The sequence below is a fragment of the Schistocerca serialis genome, chromosome 2 (assembly GCF_023864345.2).
Source record: "Schistocerca serialis cubense isolate TAMUIC-IGC-003099 chromosome 2, iqSchSeri2.2, whole genome shotgun sequence".
Classification (NCBI taxonomy): domain Eukaryota; kingdom Metazoa; phylum Arthropoda; class Insecta; order Orthoptera; family Acrididae; genus Schistocerca; species Schistocerca serialis.
The window spans coordinates 1,068,288,320-1,068,310,882 of NC_064639.1; positions in this window are offsets into that span (position 1 = coordinate 1,068,288,320).

The following is a 22,563-nucleotide window of genomic DNA, read 5'->3' on the forward strand; positions in this document are numbered from 1 at the left end:
TTTAATCTGCAGTGAAATTGGTATTGTGAGGCCGAAAGTGCAGGAGGTCAGGTCCATGTGTAGGGGGATAACAGTGGAGAAACTTCGGGATAAGGAAATCAGACACAAGTACATAACAGTGATCTCAGAAAGGTACCAGTTAGTTGAATGCAGTCAATTGCAGTCACTGGAAAAGGAATGGACAAGGTACAGGGACACAGTACTAGAAGTGGCCAAAGAATGTCTTGGAACAGTAGTGTGTAAAGGTAGGATGAAGCAAACAGCTTGGTGGAATGACACAGTCAAGACAGCCTGTAAAAGGAAAAAGAAGGCATATTAAAAATGGCTACATACTAGCAGGTAGACAGAGCAAGTTATGTTGAAGAAAGAAACAAAGCCAAACAGATAATTACTGCATCCAAGAAGAAATCTTGGGAAGACTTTGGAAACAGGTTGGAGACCTTGGGTCAAGCTGCTGGAAAACCATTCAGGAGTGTAATTAGCAGTCTTCGAAAGGGAGGTAAGAAGGAAATGACAAGTATTTTGGACAGGTCAGGAAAACTGCTGGTGAATTCTGTTGATGCCTTGGGCAGATGGAGGGAATATTTTGAAGAGTTGCTCAACGTAGGTGAAAATACGATCGGTAATGTTTCAGATTTCGATGTACAATGGGCCAGGAATGACGATGGAAATAGGATTACATCAGAGGAAGTGGAGAAAATTGTCAATAAATTGCAGTGCAATAAAGCGGCTGGGGTGGATGAAATTAAGTCGGAACTCATCAAATACAGTGGAATGTCAGGTCTTAAATGGCTACACAGGATAATTGAAATGGCATGGGAGTCGGGACAGGTTCCATCAGACTGGACGAAAGCAGTAATCACACCAATCTTTAAACATGGAAACAGAAAAGATTTTAACAGCTACAGAGCCGGCCGAAGTGGCCGTGCGGTTAAAGGCGCTGCAGTCTGGAACCGCAAGACCGCTACGGTCGCAGGTTCGAATCCTGCCTCGGGCATGGGTGTTTGTGATGCCTTAGGTTAGTTAGGTTTAATTAGTTCTAAGTTCTAGGGGACTAATGACCGCAGCAGTTGAGTCCCATAGTGCTGAGAGCCATTTGAACCATTTGAACAGCTACAGAGGTATCTCTTTGATCAGCGTTGTGGATAAAATCTTCTCAGGTATTGTTGAAAGGAAAGTGCGAGTATTAGTTGAGGACAAATTGGATGAAAATCAGTGTGGGTTTAGACCCCTTAGAGGTTGTCAGGACCAGATCTTTAGCTTACGGCAAATAATGGAGAAGTGTTACGAGTGGAATAGGGAATTGTATCTATGATTTATAGATCTAGAAAAGGCATATGACGGGTTCCTAGGAGGAAGTTATTGTCTGTTCTACGTGATTATGGAATAGAAGGCAAACTTCTGCAAGCAATTAAAGGTCTTTACATAGATAGTCAGGCAGCAGTTAGAGTTGACGGTAAATTGAGTCCATGGTTCAGAGTAGTTTCAGGGGTAAGACAAAGCTGCAACTTGTTTCCACTGTTGTTCATATTATTTATGGATCATATGTTGAAAACAATAGACTGGCTGAATGAGATTAAGATAGGTGAACACAAAATAAGCAGTCTCGCATATGCGGATGACTTAGTTGTGATGGCAAATTCTATTGAAAGTTGACTGCTGAACGACAACGCAGGGGCAAATCACAGGCTTTCATATCCAATAACAAGGTCACACAGGTGTGAAGATAATTTTAAAAGGTTGTATCGTCTTGTTTTCATTTCGTAAACGGGTTGGTGAAAGTACTCCTCGTGTTAAAGTACACTGCACCACTAGAATGGATAGCAAAAAACAAGGACTGTTATTTATTGCGTGTACAGTGTGACAATTATTGGACTATCTTAAACAAAGTCGTCATATCTTCTGAACGGTTTGCGCTGGGATGTTCAAACTCCACGGTTGGGCTCGTTGCATGATGGGAATTAGTATGCGCATGGATGGTTTGGTTTAGCGATGAAGCCCACTTTCATTCGGATGGGTCCGTCACTAAGCAAAGTAGGAGCGTTTGGAGGATTGAGAAGACGCATTTCGCGATCAAGAAGTATCTTCTCCCTCGACGGGTGACTGTGAGATGGGCACTGTCCAGTCGAGGAATAATCGGTGCGATATTGCTTGATGGCTCGGTGACTTCATCCCCATTCTTCAACGTGACCCTGATTTGGACAAAATGTGGTTCACACAAGACAGACCTCGATCCCATAGAAGCAGGACAGTGTTCGATACCCTGGAGGAGTACTTTGGGGACAGCATTCTGACTATGGGCTACCCAGAGGCCACTGGCATGGACCTCGATTGGCTGCCATATTCTCCGGATCTGAACACGCGTGACTTCTTTTTGTGGGGATGTGTTAAAGACAAGGTGTAGAGAAGTAACCGCAAAAGCAATTCTGAGCTGAAAACAGCCTTTCAGGACGTCATCGATAGCAACGATTTTCCGACATTTCAACGAATCATGCTTAATCGTGCTTTCTCCTGCGCCACATCATCGCACCTGATGGCAGACATATCGAACATGCTATAACCTAAATCCAAATATCTGTAGTGACGTTTACATGTTGAATACATTGTGTGCACGCCGTAGTTGGTAACCCTCACCGTTTGAATGTTTGACATTGTTGACTGAGCCACAGTCTCATCTCTTCTTGCAGCGATACGTCTGTTGCGGCCACATGTAATAAGCGTTGCTTCACGCAGTGGAGAATGGCAAAACAGAGGTACGTCGGCGATCGAGGCGTTGCGAAGTAAGCTAGCACAGATAGCCTTGCTGACAGCAGCAGCTACCAACAGGCTGACGCAAGGACTAACACAGATCGAGCGCCGAGCGAAGCTTGGAGAGTGCTGAGTAAACGAAATTCGCTGAGCAGCCACTCCATACATAGAGGGAGAGGGAGGGAGAGCGAGGGAGAGAGAGGTTTTAGACGTAGTTGTTCATAAATACAAGGAGATTTCAATAAGTAATGCAACACATTTGCTTCTGAAAGCTGTTTAGTTTTATTTAGGATTTAAGTACCCTTTATTCACCACTCATTTGCCTACAAAAACCCTATTCCTTAACAGACAATCCTGTTGGAGTGACACCCGCAACTGAGCATTATACCAGAGGTAGGAAATACCGCTTCATTGTAAAGTTCTTTTATTATCACACGACCGGTTTCGGGCTCTCATAAGCCCATCTTCAGGTTTCGACTGGAAGTAGCAAGAGACCGGAAATAATTTTTACACGCAGAAATACACATAAAAATTAACAAAATTCATAAAAATGTTTAAAAAATATTTCAAACTCGCCGGTCGGGATAGGTGCTGTGAAACCTGTGTGAGTGCGAAAGTGACACCAGACAGCGATACGGACGACTACATGGGTAGGAAAATAAACAGATAATACCAGGACACTTACACTTGGTGCTGTGGCCCCCGAGCGCCGCGGTGGACGTGTATTAGACGCGGTGTGGTACTTATGAGCGCTGAACAGGGAGTTGTGGGTGCGAAAAAGGAAGCGAGCTGGTAAACCAGAGTGGCAAAAGTGCTCCCACCTACTGACGGAGAGAAGAACGTGGGGCCCCTAGCCCAGCCGTTCACACTTTGAATTAGTGGTTTGCCTTTAAAATGAAGAAAAAACCGAAAAGTTTCATAAAAAATACAGGAAGTAGATTAAAAGTGCATTATGTTCAGTACCTCCTCATTAGTTGCAACAGCTATCCATCTTATCTTCAGAATTCTTCAGTAGCACCACATTTCAAAATTCTCTGTTCTTTTCTTGTCTGCCGGCCGCTGTGGCCGAGCGGTTCTAGGTGCTTCGTCTGGAACCGCGCTGCTGCTACGGTCGCAGGTTCGAATCCTGCATCGGGCATGGATGTGTGTGAAGTCCTTAGGTTAGTTAGGTTTAAGTAGGTCTAAGTCCAGGGAACTGATGACCTCATATGTTAAGTCCCATAGCGCTTAGAGCCATGTGAACCATTTTTTTCTAGGCTAAACTGTTTATTGTCCATGTTTCATTTCCATACATGCCTACGCTGCATACAATACTTTCAGAAAAGACTTCCTGATACTGAAGTGTATACATTACATGTTAACAAATTTCTCTTCTTCAGAAAAACTTTTCGTGTAACTGTCATTCTATATTTTATATCTTCTCTACCTCGGCCACCATAGTTATTTTGTTGCCCAAGCAGCAAAACTCTTATACTACTTTAAGTGTCCCATTCCCTAGTCTAATTCCCTCAGCATCACATAATTTAATTCCATTACATTCCATTACCTCTGTTTTGTCTTTTTCTTGTTCGTATTACATTCTCCTTTGAAGACACTGTCCATTCCGTTTAATTGCGCTTCCAAATCCTTTTCTGTCTCTGAGAGAAATACAATGTCTTCGAAAGACCTCGAAGTTCTTATTCCTTTTCCCTGAACTATAATTCCTACTCGAAATATTTCTTTAATTTCCTTTATTACACTACTGTCTGCTACTGCTGTACCATAGTCTTAAAGCTGGAAGCAGGTTGTGTAATCAAACTATTTTATTAAATCAATTATGGTACAACGCAACAGAGCCGTGTTACCCTCTGAGAGGAATTTTGTTATGTTGACCTTGTTGTACCTAATGGAGGTGGCTTATCGGAAAATGAAAGTCAGAATTACGTAAAATTTTATTCAGTACAAACAATATTTTTGCCTAGCTATACTGTTTAAAGAATAAGGAAAACGGTCGCCAGCCTAATTAGGCAAGAGAAAGATTAACGTTCTCGTTCAAGAAAGTACATATGAGTAACTTCAACGGACAAACACAACCTAGACTTGCCCACAAGCGAGTGCAATGAACTCTGACACATACATATGTTTTAAGATTGAAGCTAACAACTGGAGCAGCACAAACTATTTGCAAAAATATAACAAATACCGAAACACACTATTACTTTCATGGCTTGTTCAAACTGAACGGTCTTTATAACATTACTATTAACATTCACTTCAGGATCATAAAATGGACATAGGTTAAGTCTCTCTCTCAGTTAAATACTTTACTATTTAAAATGAAAGTTAATTGGAATCCACTAACAGGATGCTTCGCACTATCATTTGAATAAATTATGGTTTTCTTTTCATAATTAGTGGTCTTTCCATTACTTGTTACCGAGCATTAACACGATAGACAAACTGTGGATCCTGTTATACTATTAATATGCACTTCTACTACACAAGAGAGACAAACACTTAGCAAACATGAGGATATAACGTTTCACAACTGCAGTTTTCCACTTTTACTACAGTGAGACACCAAATTAAAATATATGTAAGATACTGACTCAGCTTCTGCGATTTACAACAGGCAGTAATGAGATCATTTACAAAGCAAAACTTTATAAGCCTCAGTCTTAAGAACTCTTAATTTGAAGTTGGCAACAACACATTAATAAGCAGTTTTACTAGGAAAATTATTTTAATCAAGAATCATTACCTTTAACTCACTCTCTTGCCACATTAACTTTAACTTTCTTTTTACTATGTTCAAGAGGCTTTAATGTTCTTTCAGTAAGGACACTCGGAAATCACTTTAGTTCAAACGGAGAGGAAGCTGAGAGGTGTTATGATAAGGAGAAAAATCAAGGTAGGTACATACATTCAGTTATAAATTACCTTATATTTGAGCACACTAACACATCCATTACACTGATCCTTCACTGTACATTACTATGGTGCTCCATTACTGTGATTGTGCAGTGAGGTGGCGATTGTATGTTGGTAGGTGGAATTGCAGGTAGAATTGCTGGACTCTGTCATTTCTTGGTGGCGATGATAGATACAAATTCCAAAATAGTTCCAGCTATTTATCCATCCATCCGAGGCATTGGAAAGTAGCAGAAAAAGCCTCTCTCGGGACCAGTACAATATGCAACATTTACATGGCAGTGCACAGTTAGGTAGCTCGTCCCCGACTTGACTCTTGTTCCACATTTTCCACCTAAGCCAACCCCAATTTGCGCGTGCTTCACAGTTCCGTTCCCGAGGGGAAGTACAACACCTTTTACACACAGAATAACTAAGAATCCTAAGTGAGGATCAGCAGTTTACATAACAGCAACCAAACGCATTAAATAAAACAGACCATTTACACATATTGACATTTCTACAACTATTTATCCACACAGAAATTACAATTATATAGAGTAAGTTTTGTTCCCTCCAAGTGGGATAAAGAATTTAAATGACAGATATACTACATTGCATAGAATGAAACAATGACATCAAAGTTTTTACAAAGAAAGGAGTATACAATTTTGTGTTATCTATTCCATCAAACACATTCACAGAAGCTCAAAGATGTAACATAAAATAAAACAAAAGCAAAATAAATCAGCAGAGTATTAGAGCTATGGTGTTACACCTTTACTGCTTGCTCAGTGTACAGATTGAATAACGTCGGGGACAGGCTACAACCCTGTCTCGTTTCTTTCTCAATCTGTGCTTTGTTTTCATGCTCCTAGACCCTTATAACTGCCGTCTGGCTTTTGTATAAGCTGTGAATGGCCTTCTGCTTCCCTTATTTAACCCTGCTGCTTTCAGAGTTTCAAAGAAAGTATTCCACCCAATACTGTCAAAAGCTTTCTCTAAGTGAGAAAATCCTATACACATCAGCTGGCCTTCCCTTACCCTATTTTCTAATAGAAGTCGTAGGGTTAGTATTGTCTCTCGTGCTGCTGCGTTTCTCAGGAATCCAAAGTTATCTTCCCCGAGATTGGCTTCTGCTAGTTTTTCATTTTTCTGTAGGAAAATGGAACTAGCATTTACAACCACGATTTATTAAACTGATAGTCCGGTAAAATTCACACTTTTCTTTGGAAATGGAATTATTCTATTCTTGTTGAAGTCTGTTACATATATACTAAGCACCACATGGAAGAGTTTGGTCATGGCTGGCTGTTCCAGTGTTATCCGTAGTTCTGACGGATTGTGGGCTAATCCCCGGAGAAAGTCAGTGTATGTACAATTAATGCTGTCTTCCGTCAGTGAAAGGCTGTGGATCGCTACAAAGACCAGTCTGCATTATTCGACAGAAACCGCTTGTTGTACTTGTGTTGTGTCGCGTGTATGTTAATGTTTGTTATTGTGACGTTATGATCGTTGTGTGTAGCCCATTCGCCTAACTTCCAAGATGATAATGATGTTTGGTTTGTATGGCGCTCAACTGTGCGATCATCAGAGCCCGTACAAAGTCATAATTTTTACACAGTCCGATTTTCTTCAGTCCAATCTAGCCACTGTCACAAATCATAATGATGATGAAATGATGAGGACAACCCAGACACCCAGTTCCCGGGCAGAGCAACCTTGCTATATGTGATGACCGTGATAGATTTTATATTTGTTATTCTAATATCAGTGTTTGATTTTGCTCCCACCCTTTTGCTGTATATGTGGGGTTGACCGTTCCTGTTACCTATGTATGGGTTTTTCGTGTGAATCTTCTCATTAACGTATCGTCTCTGTGTATCTGTTCGTGACAAGTGTGACAGTGTTGAATATCAGTTGATATATGCGGTGATGATTAACTTTTTATGATGTGCATGTTGTACAGTTTTCTCTGTCCATTTTCTATAGGGATGGATCTCATCAGAAGACCGTGATAAATTCACGACGTTACCCCCGCATCATTCTCTTTATGTATATCTGCCATAAATGCTTGATCAGAGGATAGTTGTGAAGTCTTTGTTATAGTTGGCTAATATGACCGCAGCTTGTACACGACTTGGACAAGTACACTACGTCCGGATACACCTTATTCGCCACTTTTTCCAGATCCGCATTCACGACAGTATACCGCGTAGCATTTAGTTGGAACAGTATAACGGATGCCTAGAGAAAAGAAAGCATTTCATTCCTTCCCTGGGGGGACGTGCGTCCTCATAAGGTGCCTACTACACACGATCCAGGACGAAAGCTTCCCATCTCCACGCACAGGATCTCGCTACGGGCTAAAGCGGTCGGGAGCTTTTCAAACTTTAAGATTATTCGGTCTGATTGTTCTCTAGAGGAATCTCATATCGTGCTTCCTTTGGTGTGCACTTTGCATGTTGTGAAACGCTGGGGGGTTTGAAAGAAGTCTCGTTGTTGCACTGCGTTAACGTGCAATGACTCCTCTAGGTTCCCATAGACATAGACATGCTTCTCTTGGATTTCGTGACAGCTGCCTTGTTCTCTCTCGGGTTTTTGCAGTTCTTTTTTGGACTATATTCTGTAGTTAGTTTTAATAGGAAATTTTAGCACTAATAAAGATGACTGTTTTACATTCTTTATGGCTGGGTAATACTCATTAAGTGAATGTGAGTGAAATTGGCTTAGAGTGATTGCAATTGTGGACAGATTAGAGTTTCAGCTTTAGTTTCAAGCACATTCCTTACAGACTGCTGTAGGAAGGGCACAAATAACTGAAATACTGAGTGCCGCAAATCAGACACATTCGTCAGTTGCTTTCACGAAGCTTGCAGCATCCCGCTCTTCTCCTACAGACATGCAGAAATCTCTGCTACTTGCGAGGATCGAACAGGAATGCTTTGTGAGGTAGCTAGCGTACAGATCACAGAGCTACTGGGAAAGACACTTCATGGTATGAAATTACAATGAAATCCACATCATTAGCTGCTTACAAGCGTTGATTGATAAAAACTGGAACACCTGAAAATGTCTGCCCCGGCCGGGACTACAAACCCGTGATCTGCTTTAATGGCAGACGCTCTATTCGACTGAGCCATAGAGGACACAAAGGAAAGTGCGACTGCAGGGACTTATGTATGGTAAGCTTCCCGTGAGACCCACATTTCCAACTTACTGTCCACACACTACAATTTTAGTCCCCCTGCCCACTATACTCATTACTCGCGGCACTCAATCTACTGATTCCCGTAAGAGTTTGAGCAATGTGAGTGCATCTGCACTCAAGATGATCATTGGCTGGTAAGCCTTATCTTTTCGGACATATCCGAAAGAACAGATACCGTCTTCATACATACTTCATGGTATAGTTCAATCTTTCGAGTGTCGTCTTTGTTGTCAATGTAAAGCGTAACTGTAATGATAATGTTTACTTATTGTATATGTGGCTTTTTAAACTAAAAAATGTTCTATAACACTGACGCGTACAGATAGTGTGGGAGGGGGAATGGAGAGCTGGGTGTTTGCAACTGACAAATTTTAATTTCGAATTTTCTTTTTCCTTAGTTTCTTTTCCTTTTTCCAAAAGTGAATCAAGAGTTTGGTAGTTGCAGCGCTCATTAGACACCCGATAAAGGTGCTGGAAGCCAGGACTCCTACCAGCAATACGCACGCACCACTTGTGGCAACGATGGCGCGCAACACATCGGCTCCGAAAGAGCAAGAAATGTTGAAAGTGGAACACTCTTGCTGTGTAAAAGAGATCTGATTAAGTGACTGGGTCACACTATAAGACGAAACACCACTGTACAATGACAAAAAAGAAGCCAAAGAGCAAAACATTACATAACCAACATCATAAAATTTAATAAGAAAACCTTAACAAGTTTTGACTTCTTCGACTTATTAATAATTATTCCGTTAGGCGTTGCCATAAAAGTAAACCGCAAATGCATTACTGAAAATCTGGTCACAGCAAGTTTTAAACATAAATAAAACAAAAACACGGAATGGACACAAAAGAACATTCACTATCAAACCGTAACACAGCAAATATTTATCTATGTGCCCAAATGCAACCCAAATTACTACACATAACAAGTAACCAGCAGCTGCTCTAAGCCACGAGGACCTCACCCCTTTATTATTAAAGAGACACTAGCCGCTACTTAAACACACTCTCATAATATCGTCCACCTTAGACTACTCAATCACCACCAAATGAGCATCACTCTTCACCGCCACTGAGAGAAGTGAACAGTGGAGAAATTAACAAATCCTTTGTACCAATAATACTACACGAGGTTAAATAAATAACTAATGGTTCATAATGGTTCAAACGGCTCTGAGCACTATGGGACATAACATCTGAGGTCATCAGTCCCCTAGAACCTAGAACTACTTAAACCTAACTAACCTAAGGACATCACACACATCCATGCCCGAGGCAGGATTCGAACCTGCGACCGTAGCGGTCTCTCGGTTCCAGACTGAAGCGCCTAGAACCGCTCGGCCACACAGGCCGGCAATAAGTAATGAGACTCCTGTAATATAACGAACATGGACAAGAACGAAATATGTTCATACAACAAGTCACATGACATTCACAGTTTCAAAAGTATTCAAAATGCACGACAACAATTCTAAGACCATACGTCAGTAATAGGCAAGTCATTCCCAAATTACAACGGGAATATCCGACACGAATACAAGGAAACAGAATGGCAACACCATTTGACACAGCAACCTGTGTACAAGCAGCAAGAAACAAGATCTTTGCAAACTCAAACCCAACCAGAGAAATACAATACTACACTCCTGGAAATTGAAATAAGAACACCGTGAATTCATTGTCCCAGGAAGGGGAAACTTTATTGACACATTCCTGGGGTCAGATACATCACATGATCACACTGACAGAACCACAGGCACATAGACACAGGCAACAGAGCATGCACAATGTCGGCACTAGTACAGTGTATATCCACCTTTCGCAGCAATGCAGGCTGCTATTCTCCCATGGAGACGATCGTAGAGATGCTGGATGTAGTCCTGTGGAACGGCTTGCCATGCCATTTCCACCTGGCGCCTCAGTTGGACCAGCGTTCGTGCTGGACGTGCAGACCGCGTGAGACGACGCTTCATACAGTCCCAAACATGCTCAATGGGGGACAGATCCGGAGATCTTGCTGGCCAGGGTAGTTGACTTACACCTTCTAGAGCACGTTGGGTGGCACGGGATACATGCGGACGTGCATTGTCCTGTTGGAACAGCAAGTTCCCTTGCCGGTCTAGGAATGGTAGAACGATGGGTTCGATGACGGTTTGGATGTACCGTGCACTATTCAGTGACCCCTCGACGATCACCAGTGGTGTACGGCCAGTGTAGGAGATCGCTCCCCACACCATGATGCCGGGTGTTGGCCCTGTGTGCCTCGGTCGTATGCAGTCCTGATTGTGGCGCTCACCTGCACGGCGCCAAACACGCATACGACCATCATTGGCACCAAGGCAGAAGCGACTCTCATCGCTGAAGATGACACGTCTCCATTCGTCCCTCCATTCACGCCTGTCGCGACACCACTGGAGGCGGGCTGCACGATGTTGGGGCGTGAGCGGAAGACGGCCTAACGGTGTGCGGGACCGTAGCCCAGCTTCATGGAGACGGTTGCGAATGGTCCTCGCCGATACCCCAGGATCAACAGTGTCCCTAATTTGCTGGGAAGTGGCGGTGCGGTCCCCTACGGCACTTCGTAGGATCCTACGGTCTTGGCGTGCATCCGTGCGTCGCTGCGGTCCGGTCCCAGGTCGACGGGCACGTGCACCTTCCGCCGACCACTGGCGACAACACCGATGTACTGTGGAGACCTCACGCCCCACGTGTTGAGCAATTCGGCGGTACGTCCACCCGGCCTCCCGCATGCCCACTATACGCCCTCGCTCAAAGCCCGTCAACTGCACATACGGTTCACGTCCACGCTGTCGCGGCATGCTACCAGTGTTAAAGACTGCGATGGAGCTCCGTATGCCACGGCAAACTGGCTGACACTGACGGCGGCGGTGCACAAATGCTGCGCAGCTAGCGCCATTCGACGGCCAACACCGCGGTTCCTGGTGTGTCCGCTGTGCCGTGCGTGTGATCATTGCTTGTACAACCCTGTCGCAGTGTCCGGAGCAAGTATGGTGGGTCTGACACACCGGTGTCAATGTGTTCTTTTTTCCATTTCCAGGAGTGTATTAGACACAGCTGGTAGTGACAAAATTGTGAAACTGATAACACAGCTCTTCAAGAAAATGATATGTGGAGATTCAATACCCAACGAGATGAAGCTAGGTTACATTAATACAATATTTAAGAAAGGGGATCGCAAAATTTGTTCAAACTATTGAGGAATTTGTGTTACAAACACATTAATGAGAATTTTTTCGAAAGTAATTAAAAACAAACTGGAAAAAAAATTTTAGAATTCAAGAAGAACAATGTGGATTCACGGCTGGTAGATCATGTGTAGACCATATTTTCACATTAGGACAGATTTTGGTGAAACATAGGGAAAAATCAAAAATATAGGGTTAATTTTCATAGATCTAGAAAAAGCGTATGATACTGTTCCAAGAAAATTACTTTGGAGAGCACTACATATGGCAAACATAAACCCTTCCTTGATTAAAGTAATACAACAGATGTATAAAGATAACATTTGCCAAGTGAAAGTTAGTAATAAACTTTCACAGAAATTTAGAACAAGCAAAGGCCTTTTACAGGGCTGTCCCATGTCACCACCATTATTTAAAATCTATATAGATATTAGCCTTAGAACTTGGTCTCGTAAATGTAATAATATGGGATTAGAAATAAGAGATGGAGTTTACCTACATCATTTATTATTTGCTGATGATCAAGTAGTCGTAGCACAAGATGGGGAGGATGCTAACTATATGTGCAATCAACTAGCAGTACCATACAAAACTTGGGGTTTGAAGATTAATTACCAAAAAACAGAATACTTGACTAATGATTCAGATGAGCTATACATTGAAGGAAAGAAAATCAAAAAGATAAACACTTTCTGTTATTTGGGATCCATTTTAGAAATCGAGGGAAAATCAGAGTCAGAAATCAATAAAAGAATTAGTAGCGGACGGAGGGTCATTGGGATGCTTAACTCAGTCTTATGGAGCAGGAATGTAATGAGCAGAACTAAAAAATTAATATACAAAACCATATTAGAGAGTGTGGTTTGTATGGAACGGAGACCTAGACAACATGAAGCACATTAAAAAATTACAAGCTCTACAGATGGACTTTTGGAGAAGATCGGAAAGAATCTCCGGGAAAGAAAAGATAAGGAACACCGAATTAATATGAAGAATGGAAGTAAAAGAAAGAATATATGACGCAATGGATAGGAAGAAATTGTAGTGATACGGGCATGTACGACGAATGGAGGAGGCCAGAATACTAAAATTGATACTGGAGTGGGAACGGGAGGGGAGAAGAAGAAGAGGGCGACCTGTGACCACCTGGCTCCAAAATGTACAGCACGCAATGAGGAGAATGGGCGCAGAGGAAGAGGACATGCAAGATCGAAACACCTGGAGAAATATTTTGAGAGTATAGTTTAAGAACGTTTATTGTTTGGATTGTAATTTCCAAGTAAATTATTATGTTGGAGATAAGCCTTTGTATTGAGGAAAAGCTCCAAAACAAAAATAAAAAAACACAGCTCTAACAAACATTTCCATGACTCATGCCACTAAGTGGACATGATAGGAAAAGTAGTACTTCCTGTCTCAGTTTAGTGACTGTGCTGCTCACTGTACAGTCGTGGACAAAACGAACGAAACCCCTCGTCTTTTCGTAATGCTGATCCACACAGCTTTAAAGTCTGCTACACAGCATAACAGGCAAGACGAAGAAGTGCTACCAACATGCTATGCACAGGTTTGAAATTGTATCCGACTTTTGTCAGGCTGTTTTCAATCATTAATTTTGATTAATGTGTTAAACACAACACGTAAATATAAGATACAAATGAAAGAGGAAATGCTAATTAGTATGAACTGCACTAATAAAAATGAATTTCAGCTTATCGACATAACATAACAGTTTTAGAAAGGCAAAGTACCCCAGATCGTTGCGAATTTGCAAAATATTACGCGCATTCGGCCGCGAAACGGTCTGTGTCCACGTTCAGACCAGTCATACTGGATTACCGTTGCTGACCTACCATGAAAGTGTGCAAATTTAGCAACTCGTGAAGATTCATAACGAAATTCAGCTAAAAATCATTCAGTGCCACACATAAGTCAATTCAGTTATTGACAGAAGCGGAAAAAGTAGGCAGTAAGAAGTATAAAATTCTACAAGATTTTCATATTGACATCCGCAGTGCGCCGGTACAGAATAAAGGTAGTAATAAAACGTACTGGGGGCGCGAGAATTTCTTAAAATTGCTTTACTGGTAGTCTATCAGCCTCCATCGAGATTAGAACCGAAAACAAACCAGATCTCCCTTGCAGTAGCAAACGCCTTTCACTACGCTAGCAGAGAACCAAGGCAAACAGCCCTCTATTATTACACCCGACATGTATAAGCCGGCAATTTCGCAATGCAAATGCCGAAATGATCTGCAGTTTCTGTTGCATAGAGCTTTCTGGACTCAAAAACATAAATTTTCTACCATTATGTCACCGCTTATGAGACAATCAAACGGGATGTTTATCAAAACAACAAAATACTGTTATTAGCGAGTAAATATAGTAGGATAATTCTGCACCACCCCAAGAAATAAACAGCTACATAGCTTCCAAACGTATTCTACATTGTTCCGAATTCTCCACTAGACTCGCCACAACCAGACAACGTGCGTTAGCCGAAGTGTTTCTTAAGCTAGCTAGCAATGGGAATGCTCGCACTTCTAAAACGCGGTGGCATTAATACTGGGATCTGAATTACAACGTGTATAGGCAAATGGATTTTATTTGCATACCTGTAAACGTGATTTGTATCCAAAGCGTAGGTACAACTAATATAATGCTGTATCGGCTGCAAGTAGAACATTTCGAATAAAGAGTAGGGGGGAATTATTTATGCGGCCCTCAACTTCAATAAGTGTCCTAGCTATTTTCGTTGCTGGCATTTCGTCACCTAAATCAGTAAAAATAGAACCCTACTAGTCTCACATTCTTGACCGTCTGTCTGTCTACCCAAACCTTAAATCCCGTTCGCTTCGAGTGCGGTTAGACATAATAAGCGAAAATGTATCGCACTTCCTGCGGTATAAGATCCCTTGGTGGTGTAAAAATGTGAGCTTCTGTGTGAACGCAATCTAAAGATACGGCCGTTTATGTAAAGAAAATTTACGAGAAAGGTCAAAAAATGGCTCTAAGAACTATGCGAACCAACTGCTTAGGTCTTCAGTCCCCTAGACCTAGAACTACTTAAACCTACCTAACCTAAGGACATCACACACATCCATGCCCGAGGTAGGATTCCAGCCTGCGACTGGAGCAGCCGCGCGGTTCGTGACTCAAGTGCCTAGAACCGCTCGGCCACCACACCCGGCGAAACCCTTTTCACCTTATGTATAATGATAATATTTACTGTCTAGTGAGGATAAACTTGTATTCGCCAGCAACTCAGACCGTTTGATCACGGAACTTTTACGAAGCTACATTCAAATTTTATTCGAAGTCATCTGCGATATCCACTTATAAACACCCTAGAAACGTCGTATGCAATATCCACTTCTGAAGACGCTGGCAGATACGGCAGTACAATAAAAAGTATTTAAGAATTTATTGTTATTGGTCCATGCACGACGCTTTATTTCAGTATTAATTTTATGCACCTAAGTGTTTGTCTAAGGCTGAAAATAATGAACAAAAAGTAATTAAACAGCAAACAAATTCGATGTTCAAATCAAATGTAACTCACATGTCGCAATTACAACACAAATTCGTTATTACATCTACATGACTACGACTACAGGATTTCTTCGCAATCCACACTTATGTGTCTGGCAGAGGGTTCATCGAACCACCTTCGGACTATTTCTCTACCGTCCCACTCTTTAAAAGCGTGCAGGAGAAAGGACCACTTAAATCTTTTCTTACGAGCCCTGAATTACATTATTACTATGGTCATTTCTTCCTGTGCAAGTTCCCAAGGCAATAATGTTTTGGAATGCAGAACAGATATGCGTGGGAAGATCTCGCGGCAACGAAACACGCTTATGATATCTGGGACTCTCTCTCCCCTAGTTCGCGACATTACAAATCGTGTTACCGTTCCTTGGACGTTTTTGGCGTGCACCGTCAATCACGTCTGTCAAGGATCCCAAACCGTGCAGGAATACTATAGCAGTGGACGGACAAACGTAGTGTAGGCAGTGTTTTGAGTAGACTTGTTGCGTATTGTTAGTATGCGGCCGATAAAACACAGACTTTTGTTTGCCACAAAAGTATGTTTGGGATCGTTCTAGTTTAAGTTATACTGGGTACTGAGATGAATTGACAGTATTTCTGCTAGTGTTTTGTTATGTAATCGAAAGTTAATTATTGTTATTGGACGCAGCTTTCGTGCTTCATGTATTCCTCATTCAGCAGAGTACACTCCTAGTACACCACACGTAACTGTTTCAAAGTATTAAATTGTTCTGATGTTACCAAGTTGCAGTGGTCACCTAAACTTGCCGTTTTGAAACAAAGGAAATATTATAGTGAAATATGGCAACTGAGAAGCGGACTATCCAAATAAACAAACATTTACGGTTCAAGTCGTTGCAATAGGTCTACTACACAGAAACGTAAATTGGGAGCGACCATTAGTAGATCGTTATCAGGAAAACCAGACCTCATAATGCAAACTGCCACTACAAGAACGAAAGTTTCCAAACATGACAATGAGTAGTCGAGGAGAGAACACATGTCTCGCCTTATCTGCATACACTCGACCGCTTCTGAGAAAACGACGGTCCAAGTTTTCAACGCACTGTTGCAATAGTGTAGATACCTTTCAGCTTGTAAGGCTTAAATCGAAGCGGTAGCTCAGCAGCTACCGTCGCGACTTCAAAACTTTGCGCTGCTAGTTCAAAAGCTGGTTGTTCCTTTTCTTTCCCCTCACTTTCTGAATTATCTACGAATGATTATTCCAATTTATGTTGAAACAATGTTGCCGTTACAGTTTGTAAGGAGGTTCAAAATTGTTTCATATTATTTTCTCATGCGTTAATTTTTTTAATTCATTAATTACACAGAAAGTTAATTTACGAATAACGACAACATTATTTCAACTTTCAACATAAATTGGGAAAAACAAAAATGGTTCAAATGGCTCTGAGCCTTATGGGACTTAAATTCTGAGGTTATCAGTCCCCTAGAACTTAGAACTACTTAAACCTAACTAACCTAAGGACATTACACACACCATGCCCGAGGCATGATTCGAACCTGCGACCGTAGCGGCCGCGCGGTTCCAGACTGAAGAGCCTAGGACCGCTCGGCCAGTCCGGCCAGCTTGGGAGAAACATTCGTAGATAATTCCGATAGAGAGGAGGGGAAAAATAATAATAAAGAAAACCAATATGGTCTCGAGCTCGGGAATCAAAGTTAAGAGAAACGACGGTAGCCACTGAGCCACTGCTTCAATTGCATTCTCGGGCGCAAAAGGTGTCTACACTATAGCAACAGCGCGTTGATAACTTTGACCATCGTTTTCTCGGAAACGGTCGAGTGTCTGCTGATAAGCCGAAGCACATGTTCGCTTATTTTGTCTTGTCCTTCACTGATCAAAGTCTCCGGACAATCAGCGTATGGCACCTGGCACGTTCCCCTCGTTAGTCGAGTCGCTTCGTAAGTCCGGCGAGAACTATGTATGCCTCAGAGTAAACTGCGCCACTTGGAAACACGACGAGCAAGCATAAACAAGTTTTCCTTCTTATAAGGCAACCTTCTACAACTAAAATTCACGTAGTGTTCTTCAGTCTACCTCAGATGTTTCAGAAATGTTTCTTGCGTTAGGCCTGCCGTATATGCAAAACTTAATCATTTCATTTCATGTAATATTTATCAGGATGAGACACGACAAGAACGGACCAGTCCCTCCTGAGATAATTTACTGATTGTAAGTTGCTCCATTATGTAATGACATGTTTCAAATTGCTCTAAGCACTATTGGACTTAACATCTGAGGTCATCAGTCCCCTAGACATAGGACTACTTAAACTTAACTAACCTAAGGACATCACACGCATCGATGCCCGAGGCAGGATTCGAACCTGCAACCGTAGCATTAGCGCAGTTCCGAACTCAAGCACCTAGAACAGCTCGGCCGCAGCGGCCGGCTAATGACACAGGTACGGGCTTGCGATCTCTCGTTTATGTCATAGATTTCCGTGTCACACATACGTGGCCACTGCGTGGAGGAGGCAGTCTGTTTCCTACTAGCGCTGTTTCCGTAGCAGATGTTAACCGCGATTAATCATTCAGTCAAAGCTAAATGGCCCATATGGCTGAGGCAGACAAGTGCGCTATAATAGCACTCCATGCAGAGGGGTTTTCAAATGGCTCTGCAGCAAGAACTATGGGTCTTCACAAGTCGACGGTAGGCAGGTGGATTAGACGAAAGGAACAGAGTGGTAACCTGAATGGAAGGCCTCATGGCCGTCGCCGCAAAACAACAGCAGCTCAGAATCGGCAGATACGCCGTTTAAATGAGAACCACCCATTTGTCAACGCCGGACAAATTCAGAAGACTTTGGGTCTCAATGTTAGCAACAAAACCGTCACTCGTCGTCTAAGGGAAGGTGGACTGAGAGCAAGAAGCGCTGCTGTGAAAGAGACATTGACCGTTTCCCACAGAGAAGCCCGCCTTGCTTTTGCTGCTGAAAATGTTGACAGATCTCTCCAGTTTTTGAGGTGAGTGGTTTTCACAGACGAAAAAGTTTTCTCTACGGCATCAACCGGAAAAGTACTTCTTTACCGGCCAAAATTTGTTAGGTATAATTTGGCCAAAAGGTGCTAGGTATAATACAAAATATATTTACAGTTGCCGAAGGAGTGGCTGCGGCCGTTGTGACCGAGTAGTTCTAGGCGCTTTAGTCTGGAACCGCGCTGCTTCTATGGTCGCAGGTTCGAATCCTGCCTCGGGCATGGATGTGTGTGATGTCCTTAGGTCAGTTAGGTTTAAGTAGTTCTAAGTCTTGGGGACTGATGACCTCAGATATTAAGTCCAACAGTGCTTAGAAGCATTTGAACCACATGAAGGAGTGCCAGAGAATCGGTAACGGTATGGGCATGGATATCGGCCGAAGGGCGTTGGCTACTGTGGGAAGTGGAAGGAAGACTCGACGCGCGCCATTACATTTCAATTCTGGAGAATGTGATGTTGTCTTCTGTGACAGCAAGATTTGGCGATGATCTGATCATGTTCCAACAAGATCGGTCGCCTATTCATATGGCACGTGTGGGTAAGAGGTGGTTCGACGACCATAGTAATATTACTGCAATGGAATGGCCACCTAAAGGAGCTGACATGAAACCCATTGAGAATATATGGGCAGAAGTGGTCAGAGTAATACACGAAAAGGGTCAGTCACCGTCGACTCACCGACAGCTTTCTGATGTGATTCATGTCGCTGGGAATGAATTACATGACTCTCCCAGTTATGTGGCTAGAGTCGTGGGCTCAGTGCCCAACAGACTTAGAGCCGATGTGGAAACCGACGGAGGCAATACGTGATACTAAAGAGTATCAGAACAGGTGATTTTATTTTCAGACCTTAACCAATCAGCTGCAACAGATTCTAAAGACATTGCTTTCCTCGAAAGTCGATAACATTTTTTTCTTTTGTGCATTACCTTGTCATAGTACATATGTATCATTTATTTCAACTATCCTTTATTTCTTTAAACGTCACATTTTTCTTCATTCATTTTGCTACTGTTTATATTTTATATTGTACGAATATGAATGTTCTGGTTTTATATGCTTTGTAAATCTTTGGTTAGTGTAGGAAAAGCACTGTGTCAGAGAGAGATCGAACGTCTATCGATAAAGAGCGTGCGAGTTGTGGTATCGTGGCCGGTTCGCGGGTGGAGAAACGTTGCAAAGTTCGTCGTGAAAGACGGTGATATGCGGAGGAACAATTAATTACAGTGCGTCCGCTGTGTTAATAGGAGATCGTGCATTATTAAGTGAACAGTAAAACCTGAAAAGTATATCGCGTGTTTGTGGTGACTATTTTATATACTGTGTGAACTTGTGACAATTAGCCGTGAACCAGACACCACTGTCGTGTCGAGACACTGTTAGAATTCCGTGGAACAAACCAAAATGTTAAGTAAAAGAACAGTGCTGTCATTTGATCAAGAAACATTTATTATATCATCCAAACTGTCTTAAAGACGACGACGTAAGTTGAACTGATGTTTAACGGACTGTTATAGTGATAAACACATGTGACTGTTTTCCTGTGGCAACACGGTGAAAGAACTGTGTGAAGTATTGCTGTATATCGTAGATATTAAAGACATTGCATAATTTCGACGCACCCGCACCGCGTGATTAATAAACGTTTAATAATAAAACGTCGCGCGCGCAACGACAACGCATACTGGAACTATTATTATCACGCCAGTGCTGGCAGCTGATTCGACTACAACTCAGACGTGGGCCACCGCCGTAACTGGAATATTAATGAAACAGGAGGATCCATCATTGTCTTAACGCCACGAGGGATAAACATCACACCACCGCTGACGTCGTCGGACTGCCTGCAGCAACAGTTAAGACATTAAAAGAAAATTATTGCGCTCATTCTCATTTCAAAATTACAGACAATTGCAGTTAAATTACCTATTTTAAAAATACTGTCACAATATCAAGGTTCAATTTCGTTTAGTTCCAATACATATTCTATCCATTAATTCGTCTTGTGGACAGTGTTGAAAACCCCCCAAATTAAAGTTCAATTAATAAATTTCTTTCCAAATTCTTCTCAGGCATTTTGCTGCTCATTATAATTTTATTTTAATGTTTGTGTGTATCTTCTTTTGGAGAGAGTACATATTTTATTTTTTGTGCAGTAAAATTAGCCACCATTAAATTACATATATTACCAGCTGATTCTGTCCGCCATTACAGCTTGAAAACTGATCAATAGTATTTTTGGACCTATTTTCTCATTGGCTGTCAGTTTCAATAGAAAATTACGTATTTCGTGGGGATCTAGCAGATGCGCGATGTCTATTTTTTTTTTTTTTTTTTACTTTTGCAAGTTTACTGGAATTACACTCCTGGAAATTGAAATAAGAACACCGTGAATTCATTGTCCCAGGAAGGGGAAACTTTATTGACACATTCCTGGGGTCAGATACATCACATGATCACACTGACAGAACCACAGGCACATAGACACAGGCAGCAGAGCATGCACAATGTCGGCACTAGTACAGTGTATATCCACCTTTCGCAGCAATGCAGGCTGCTATTCTCCCATGGAGACGATCGTAGAGATGCTGGATGTAGTCCTGTGGAACGGCTTGCCATGCCATTTCCACCTGGCGCCTCAGTTGGACCAGCGTTCGTGCTAGACGTGCAGACCGCGTGAGACGACGCTTCATCCAGTCCCAAACATGCTCAATGGGGGACAGATCCGGAGATCTTGCTGGCCAGGGTAGTTGACTTACACCTTCTAGAGCACGTTGGGTGGCTCGGGATACATGCGGACGTGCATTGTCCTGTTGGAACAGCAAGTTCCCTTGCCGGTCTAGGAATGGTAGAACGATGGGTTCGATGACGGTTTGGATGTACCGTGCACTATTCAGTGTCCCCTCGACGATCACCAGTGGTGTACGGCCAGTGTAGGAGATCGCTCCCCACACCATGATGCCGGGTGTTGGCCCTGTGTGCCTCGGTCGTATGCAGTCCTGATTGTGGCGCTCACCTGCACGGCGCCAAACACGCATACGACCATCATTGGCACCAAGGCAGAAGCAACTGTCATCGCTGAAGACGACACGTCTCCATTCGTCCCTCCATTCACGCCTGTCGCGACACCACTGGAGGCGGGCTGCACGATGTTGGGGCGTGAGCGGAAGACGGCCTAACGGTGTGCGGGACCGTAGCCCAGCTTCATGGAGACGGTTGCGAATGGTCCTCGCCGATACCCCAGGAGCAACAGTGTCCCTAATTTGCTGGGAAGTGGCGGTGCGGTCCCCTACGGCACTGCGTAGGATCCTACGGTCTTGGCGTGCATCCGTGCGTCGCTGCGGTCCGGTCCCAGGTCGACGGGCACGTGCACCTTCCGCCGACCACTGGCGACAACATCGATGTACTGTGGAGACCTCACGCCCCACGTGTTGAGCAATTCGGCGGTACGTCCACCCGGTCTCCCGCATGCCCACTATACGCCCTCGCTCTAAGTCCGTCAACTGCACATACGGTTCACGTCCACGCTGTCGCGGCATGCTACCAGTGTTAAAGACTGCGATGGAGCTCCGTATGCCACGGCAAACTGGCTGACACTGACGGCGGCGGTGCACAAATGCTGCGCAGCTAGCGCCATTCGACGGCCAACACCGCGGTTCCTGGTGTGTCCGCTGTGCCGTGCGTGTGATCATTGCTTGTACAGCCCTCTAGCAGTGTCCGGAGCAAGTATGGTGGGTCTGACACACCGGTGTCAATGTGTTCTTTTTTCCATTTCCAGGAGTGTATATTCACTTTAATTGTTCATTTGGCCCCCATTAAAGTGATTTATAGCATTTATATAATAATTGTACTGAATTAGCGAATTTATTTTTTATTACGTAAATATTAGTTTACCATATTTACATCAAAATGACGTCTTATTGGCCCCACATAAGATTCTGCACGTTCTG